At 39.7% G+C, this 9,464-nt stretch overlaps 1 protein-coding gene across 4 annotated transcripts in view; it reads left to right on the forward strand.

Moving 5' to 3' along the window:
* Positions 1-9,464, forward strand: part of dlc1 (DLC1 Rho GTPase activating protein) — an 89,798-nt gene that overhangs the window by 48,621 nt on the left and 31,713 nt on the right. The gene's annotated exons all lie outside the window — the stretch shown is intronic.

Here is a 9,464-nt window from a genome sequence, read left to right on the forward strand (position 1 = left end):
CCCCCCGCGACCCTGAAAAGGATAAGCGGTAGCGAATGGATGGACATATAGTATTGCCCAAAAAAGCATTAGGTCCTTTTTTTTCTTAATAATTATTTTTGGTAGATTTATTACAGCTAAAGTGGGGAGTATTGAGCAGAGTTGGCCCTAAACTATATCAGAGCCTTCAGAGTTATGAGGAGCTGCACCTTCAGTCTGCTGTTTTGTGAGCAGAATCCTAATCACCCTTTTTCTTTGATTTCTGTTTCTCTAGACCTAGCCATGACTCAAGTGGGGTGTCTAGCACTTTTCAGCAGGATCACAAGTGGCCCACTCTATGCATGCTCTTGACTTCTCATGGTCCCATTCACTGCCAGTGCTCTGCTCCTAGAGTCTCCCACACTTCCTCACAGACTCAAATGGCTGGGCACGACTGAGCTGGAACAACAAGCTTTGCCATTTCAAGTATCCTCTGAAATTGTTCGCTGAATAGATGCTTGCAGAGTCGACACTCACAGAACTCCTGATCTGGCAAAAATTTGGGAATTCTAAAGCAATGTGCACAAATATTTGCACACATTGTGGGGTTCACTCCTGCTTACTTGGTAATTGTACTTGCTGATTTCATACCACAGTCTTTTGTGGCCCGTCCACTCCTACGTCTATACTCCCTGCAGTCGCAGAAATGTGTGATTTCTCTTTGGGGCAGTGCTGCTTTGTCAGCAGACATGGACCTTTCCACATTAGCTTGAGTCACCGTGTAATATGTGCCTCCCCAGCTTTAATCAATACAGCAGGTTGTGTCGTGCTGAGAGGAGTCATGCACTGTCAATTACAGAACCAGGGAGAGAGAGTAAATCAGAGTAAAACACGTATTTCACGTCTACAGATAGACTGTGAGACTTTTTTGCAGTAGAAATTCATAAATAAATAATCACAGTTATTTCTTTAATCCATAAATTTTATGGCTAGAAAGGGAGGCTAGAATTTATGGCTTGATAAATACTTGAGAATAGAATGCTTGTGTTTGCAATATAAAAATGTAATATACACTGGAGGACAAAGTGAGCCAGTCATGTGATTTTGTGCTTTAATAAAAGGAGGTGTTTATACAATGGCTATATCAATAATATGGAAGGCCTCGTGAGATGATTAAGACCAGAGGGAACACAGCGAGTGTAGTTTGATGTCATGGAGCGTTGCAGCAAGACATTGCCACACTCACATTTCCTGGAATGCAGTGTGACCGTAGCTGGCTTAAGGACTTTTCAGCTGTACAGGAACATTAAACTGAGTAGAACGAAGAAATACAGAGGGGTTGCACGTAATTGAAAAGCAGCATAATCGCGGACACGCTAATGCAAAGGAACATTTCTGTGGGATGAATTTTTGAACTTCATGCAATTGGAATGCAAATTCATATTAATCACCGTTGCTGGTGCTGTTTGAATCCACACGCTCCATCAGCTGGTGCAGAGTTCATCCAAATGGCTGCATCTGTGGCAAATGGATGTGGATAATTAATGGATCCAAACTATTCTCTCCAGCACTTACTAGACATGCAGCTGAACACTTTCACTAACACGTCTTTCATCACCGCTGCCTCAAGAACAGATACTAAAAATCGCTTAAAACTCAAACCACAACACCTCATCGTAGATTTGAGTTCATTTTTGCATCATATTTATATTTTAATTATGATTGAGCAAACTATTGTGTTCTCCATATTTTATTAAGGTTTTTGCTGCCGTAGATTTTTCTTATCTGGCCTTCGTATCTTTTATATAAGATAATAATCTTTAGTGAAAATTAGAAAACAATAATATCATGAGGATACATTCACTCTGGATAGAAGCTGTAAGAATGAGTGATTGTGCATTTAAAACGATTTGAGCATCTTTTACTTGCACAGTGAATGCACATTAATCCCACTATGAACTGTACTGCAGTTGCACAAGACAGGTGTATCTACACATCTGTCAGAATCTTTTTAATACTTTATGTCCAAGGTCTTTGTGTCTCACAAGCTCCAAGTTTTAGTGCCTGCCTTTTTAACTGTTCATAGTTGGAAATGACTTGTGAGAGAGGATGATGGCGTGACGATTCGTCACCGGTCATTAGCTGTAAAACAGCCACATTCTGGAAGAATCTACTCCAGATGTGTACTTAAAACAAGTTTTAGTGCCCCATTAAAACAGTCTCATCTCTCGTGAGTTAACTACCTCTTGGGGTGCCTGATCTTATGGTATGTTGCTTGTTTACTCTCCAGTGGGCCTTCATTTCCTGTGTGTCTGCTGCTTTCAGCCCTCTAACAGTTCTCAGGGGGTTAGCTATCTTTAATTTACTGAGCCGTCGACGGGAGCTTTTTGGCTAATCTTGTTGTTCTTGTTTGTATTTTTGACCCTTTGAATACCATTAATTGGAAACTTTCTCTCTAAATCTAGTTTTGTTGTTGGGAATAGGAAAGGTGCAATTTAAATCAAGTTACAGTGCAAGAGAAAGGTACAGCCCATGTCCGTGTCTTTGGACTAAGGGAGGAAACCGGAGTACCCCGAGATACGGGGAAACCATGCTAACACAGAACGGCCCATATTTTGTTTCAAGTACTGTACCAGTGTTGTGGTTTGAATTTCTTTCCGGTCGGTATCTTGCTAAAATACTGCTTTTAACCAAATAGAAAATGGGGAGAAGATCATTGATATATGAGGAGCGAGAGAAATCAATTACAGATGGATTTCCAAAATCTAGAAATAGAATCAAGGACGCTCTGCTTAAAAACCTCCTGCGACTTATGCCAGATCTGGTTTCTGACTCATTTTCATAAAGCTGGAAAGTGACTCCTATTTTCTGTCTGTGAGATGGCCAGTGTTGGTCAAGTTACTTGAAAAAAGTAATCAGTAACTAATTACTGATTACTTCCCCAAAAAAGTAATCCCGTTACTTTACTGATTACTTATTTTAAAAAGTAATTAATTACTTAGTTACTTAGTTACTTTTTAAAAACACGATTTACAACCTGAATAGGTGATAAAGCGATAGATCTTTCAGCCCAATTCTACTTTTTCTGCATAATCCATCATACAAAATGTAATCAAATGGAAAAGTCTCTTTTTAAAACTTGTTTTATTAGTTTTAATCTTTTAACTTTATGCATCAAGCAAAAATTTAATTATATGCAACATTCTCTGACTGGAAGAAATTGTTTAATATTTAAACCTATTTTCTGCACATTCCAGCACATAATAATATTTTTTGTGTTTACACTCACTCTTTCAAATAGATGCAAGTAAAACACAGCAGAAAATAAATAAAGTCAAAGACTCAGCGGTCCTGTTGCTCTATTTTCACCTGTAAAGCAGGACTGGGGTAGGCGGAGGTTTACCCTGGTGCAGGTGTGCCGCGGTCAGTGGAAGAATCCGCGAGTTTCTCTGTGAGTTTCCCATTACGTCGTTGCGCACTCGGTGCTTGCTTGGAAGTTTAGGGGTTTTTTTTCGCTGTAAAAAGAAGTTTTCTTCCCACGCACAACGGACGCTAATGTTTTTGTCACTTTTTATGGAATCAAACTTAAAGTAAGGTCAGTACTTCCACGCTTTAAACGCTGCACGCTCATACTCTCTCCCGCACTCGATATATTATCCATTGTTGATCTGCACACAGCTGTTGTCACTAACGTCGCACTTGCTTACGTCACTGTCATGAGACATTCTCGCAAAAAAATCCGGTTTTAGTAACGCAGTGTTTCTACGGGAAAGTAACGGTAATCTAATTACCGTTTTTGCAATAGTAATCCCTTACTTTACTGTTACTTGAAAAAAGTAATCGGGATTAGTAACGCAGTAGCGTTACTGCCCATCTCTGGAGATGGCTTGCAGACACTCTGGGTCCTCGAGCAAGGATGTTCTTCATTTTCCATGTCCTAATTAGTTTTCGTTAAATTTGCTTGGACAAAACTATTACCTAAATGCCATTTTGATCAATCTGAGAACAATCTGGTCATCAGTCAGGGAACTGGTTAGAAGTCTGTACCCATGAACCGCGCCAATAAAAATGCATCAGCTGCTCTGATAAGCTGCTGAGACAGGATGCCTTCAGGCTCCTTCTGGTCTTTTAAAGACTGTTTTCTGAGAATCTCAAAGGAAAAGGTTTATCAGGGCAACAGTGTGATCGATCACAAGTTGCGTTGGATGCTAAAAGGTTACTACAGTGTTTTCTTATTTTTTAAGCAAGTGCTTGCTTTTTATTCTGTTTAAAATATCTCATCTTCAGATGGTCTCTCCAGCTGAACTTACATTTCTGTTGTGTTGCCTAGACGCCTCAATGGAGACCTCCGAGGAGCCTGAAAATAGTCTCTTTGAATGTTTCTTCCTCCTTTTCATCAGGAAGTGTTGCCTGCAACCTTTTACCTTGCGGTTTCACAGGGATCCTAACCCTCTTTACCACCCTGAATAGGTGAACACAAGGCTACTCGCCAATTGTTGTCACTCCCCACATCCAAGCCAAACTTCATTTAACTCTTTATAGCTGCTAATAAAAGAAGCACTGGGGCGCTTAGCGTTAGCGTGTTAGCTAAGTGACATTTTGACACCTTAATGTCTTTGGTTCTTGTGTGGTAGAGGTCAGGGTCAGTGAGCATTGTGTACTTAGTGTTCCTTGGGCTAACTGCCCTGACAGATTACACAATAGCCCCGTGCTTCCAAGAACACAGTCATTTTTTATCCCGAGGTTATAAAAGCAGCAGGTTTATAATGTTCTGAACAAATCTCTCTGAGGATATAATGAAAGGAAGGGTTTGTTTGAGTCTTCTGGAGGTGACTTTGGACCTACAGTATTTATTTAATTCCTTTCTAACACAACCATCTGTCTCTTTCTGAAATGCCTTTCACTTGAAACTTAATGAATGGTAAACATGCTAGGTCTTTTATTGTCTTCTCCTGTCTTTCCTCGGGGTCAGTGTAGCTGTCATGTGAAACACTTGAGTGGCTCTAACAATGTGCGCTCACTGAAACATGACTCGTGCCTCCCGAGCATGTCATTTTTGAAGATCAAATTTAAAACTAGGTGTGAATAAACCAAGAGCACAGTAACCCTGAAACCTTTTCTCTTCACATGCCTCAATACTGCACAATGAAGCTGTTAACACAACACCTGAAGACGCAAAGAGGAATTTGTTTGTTGTTTGTTGTTTCTTGTTGTGTGGTTGTTGCCTGGTCACAAGGACATTATTGTTTGTGAAAAAACAATAAAGTCTTGTGCCAGCATCATGTGTTTTTCTTTGAATAAACTCTTATATTTGCAGTTTTAATGCAAGAAAGCCAGATTTCCCTTTCAGGGGTCTCTCGCATTGTGTGACATCATTCACACATTGCTTCAGTGTTGTCCCCACATCAGATGTGATATAACCACCACTCAAGACTTAAAAAATTATGTTTCCCAACTTATTTGATGTGTGGTTGGTGGACGTTCCTTGTAGTTAGTGGATGAAATTGATTGCAAAGAGGCTGTTGCACAAAAACCCTTGTGGTCACGACCAGATTTCTGGGATGTCCATAGTATGCATGGAGGACACATTGTTCCCTAGCAACTGGAGGTGACAAGTATGCATGCATGACTGACGCCTTATATGCTTTATGCATTATGATTGTGAGCATATTGCTAGTTTTTTTTTTCATCCAAAATTGCACTTTTTGGCCTATATAGGTTAATAAGCAAGAATTAAATTGTTATTTTGAAAATTATTGATTTCACAATCTGTATATCCCTATTTACTAATTTTATGATGTCAGCATTTACACATAAATACTACCTTTTAATGCCTCATTAAGACTTCTGCAGTGACCGACGCTGTTGCCTACATTTATGTTTATGCTGGTGAATTACATGTTAATTACAGCAAGGTCATGAGCTGTTGTTTCATATGTGGTGCCAAATGCTGGGACATTTTTCCCTCCTGGGTCACCACTCACCTTTACAGGTATTTTTTTTTCTTTTTGAAGTTAAACATTTTTCCCCATATTTGTTTCCACTACATTCAATTTTTTTTTACAGTTTCAGCGATCTACCTCCAGGTATCTGCTAATATTTGTGGGTCCTTATATTGATGGTATGATTGTTATATGATTGTTATTCTCTCACTGATAGATTCAAAACCAGCAGCACAAAGTTGCCAGAAATGTGTTCATTCACATTCAAACAGTTCTTTCTCAGAGCATCTCTGTTTTAATTTTTCCATCCACTCACGTTTCTTCCTTCACATGTGAAGAACTGGAGGAATGGGGGAAGGTCAGTGATGAGAGCCATAACCCAATCTGCTGGACATATGGAGGGCTCTGTCGCTGCTGCCAGCCTCCAGCTGGATGGTATTATTCCCCCTTCGTACTCAAGACTTGAGCTATCATCCTCCAGGGACCAATGAGGAGCAGAGGGATGAGGGGGGAGTCATAGGTCTAAACTCTGGCTCCTGTTCATCACATAGTTTTCCCACCCTAAAGCGTTTCAGTGCTTTCCATTAGCTCCCAAAGTAAATAAACCAGCTTTGTGAAGGCCAAAAAGACAGTCTAGGTGAATGTGGGCATTAGTGTTAATCACATAACGTGTTTTAGAATCTCTCGAGACATAAGAGCCTTCTACATTAGACTTTTATATTTTATATCTAATGTAACTCCAGTCTGATATATTTAAAACAGAATTCATTAATAGAATTGGTAAGAATAGTGGACCACATTGATTAGTGATCATTTTTATTTGGCTGATTAAGTGCTTGACCCTGATTCCCGTTTATCCTATTTGCATCTCGCTCGCAGTCCATTTACAAGATGTTTCCATTCACTGCCTAAGTGCAGAGCTGCTTTCTTCTCCTTATACACATACACTTACTTCTTTCAGTTTATTTGTATTTAGCTTACCAGATTCCTTAGATTCCTATGCTCTAGAATCAGGTCAGCTATGCATAAAGACAAGCATTTAGACTCCCCAATTGAACTACAGCCCTTCATAAACATATCAAAAAGCTTCTTTTTTTGGTCAGCGCTTACACAAGACTACGTAAAAAAATGCCAAGCATGCAAATAAATGTACATGTAGGTTTGCACAGGCACACACGTGAAATTGTTTCTACTTGAATCTCCTTAGGTTCCTGTGTGTGCCAGGCATTTGTCTTGTGAATCTCATGTCCATCGCTAGTTTAGTAGGTCAGGCTGTCACATGAGGAATGAGTTAATATCCACAGGCTGACCTTCCAGCTGTGATTTGACAGACCAGAGCCGAAGGGAAGAAAATTACTCGCACAGAAATGGAGTAGTGAGCAATGAGAGATAAATAATAATAATAATAATAATAATCACAGAGTTTTACCCAGAGGAAGAAGGTTATTATTTTCATCAGCAAAGTTCTTCAACTCAAAGAGACATTTAAAAAGACAAAGTCTTCTAGCTTCTAGAATATAGTAAACACTAACACTTATTGCACTACTGTGCATTTGATTTAGTAAATGCAGCATTTTTATCAAGTAAATGCAATGGTCAGTTGCATCGCAAGTTTTTTATCTTTTCCATACTTAAGATTGTTTGCAGGGTCTCTAGTTAAAAGAGAAACCTGCTGGAAGGTACGGGTAGCTGATACCCGTCTATACATCCAACTGACAGATCTTATAGAGGGCTCTGTTTGATTTACAGTATCAACCCTATAGTTTCTGCTTTCTGTGCAAGCTGCTTTGCAACCCACCTCCACTATAGCTCCTCCTTGTGTCCAACTAGGTCACTGCCGTCGATGCCTCCTCTGTTCTCGGGATGGGGGGAGCATGTTACTATAGATGTAAATAATAATCATCTTTTAATCAATGTGATCTTGATTGAAGTATAATAAAATATTACCAAAAGAAATTATGTTTCATGTAGATTCACAAGTAGATTTCCAGTGAGACCAAAATTTCTAGTTTAAAATTCTTTCAGTTCAAAACAATGTTTGTTTGTTTTTTTACGACGGAAAGGTGAAAAAATTGATTTCATGCACTTCATTCCATTTTTTCTGGTATATTATTTGTCATGGTATGTTTGTCATTTATCCCAGCTGTCTTTGATCTGCAGGAGCACTTTCACTCATTTTTTGAACAATGTCACATGAAACAGGAGTAGTAGCTGGCAGAAATCACTCTGAAATTGAAACCTGCTTGGTGCTCTATGGCCGAAGAAGCTCCAGGATCAGTGATAATCTCCCAGCTGAACCTGGTTTGTGTTTATCGTGACAGCCTTCGAGTCTGCATGCTTTGTCACGTGGCTCGCTGTAGGTCAGGGTTCAAAGGAGGTCATTGGTCAGGGCAGGGAAGAACCAAAACATGAACTTCCTGTGTTACTCACAGGCAGGTTATACAGAGAGAAACAGAGAGAGAATGGATATATGGTACTTTGGAATTCGGTCTTTGAACGACACAATTAGAACTCCAAGACAAAAGTCAAAAACAAGAAAGAAAATAGAAAGGGGACGAGGGGAGTTGTTAGAGCTTCTTTTGGATGCCTCAGCAAGAACATGCACGTGCAGGATGCGGTGATATGTTTAAAAAAAAAAAGCATGCCACTCACACAAACAAAACAAAACAGGCACACAAACATATACAGGCATGCAGCCATTTTTTCTCCCACATGTCATATTTCTTCATCTTCCTGGCATATCAAACGTCCATCTGTTCTCACCTTGCCCTTCACTCAGTCACACTCAAACTTCCACAATAGCTGCTGGGCTTATTTCAATCTCACTGCAACTTAAACTTTGCACCCAAGGCCTTGCAATTCATTGTTGCTGAAAGGTAGTTGGCATGCAACTCTTCCAAGTGCTGCATATATACCAACCCCACCTTCATTCAGGGCAATTCATCATGATGTCAGACGCTATCAGCAGGCCGTACATTCTTACGGACGTGTGTCACTACGCTTCTGTAGTGCACTCGGAGGATTATTGTAAGTCTTTCTTTGATTTTATGACAAATCCAAGTCGCTGTTCTAAAACATTGATGATATTGTGATCTGTATAAGTAATGTGGAGCTGGAGATGTCGTTTTTTTAGTTTGTTAAACTTGAAGCGATATGGGATGAAAGACTTGAGCTCACTTGGATTGTTTTGCTCTCTCTATGTTTCTAGTTTGGAAAGCCTGGCCTGTAAGAGTACACCTTAATCCATAGAGTAATTATTGTACGTCACTTAGTTGAAATAGGAATTCTGGAGATTTCCAGGCATTACGGAGGAGCTGCGGATATGTGTTCATTTCAGAGCCATATGGTTGGCATCATTAACCACTCCCTAAGAATTCATCTCAGTTTCCCAGGCAGACCTCCACCTCTTGTAATTCTTAGAAACTGTGGTTGCGCACACAGTAACTCTTTATGTGATTAAGTGCCATTTTACCAGTCCCACAGCCTGTAGAAATAAATCAAGCCAAATTGTTTCATTCGTTTTAGGCCAGTAACAACTGCACTTTGTAATAAAACATTGTTTTT

This window comes from Haplochromis burtoni, unplaced genomic scaffold, assembly GCF_018398535.1.
Source record: "Haplochromis burtoni strain Fernald_Lab_line unplaced genomic scaffold, NCSU_Asbu1 Contig_110, whole genome shotgun sequence".
In the NCBI taxonomy this organism is placed as follows: Eukaryota; Metazoa; Chordata; class Actinopteri; order Cichliformes; family Cichlidae; genus Haplochromis; species Haplochromis burtoni.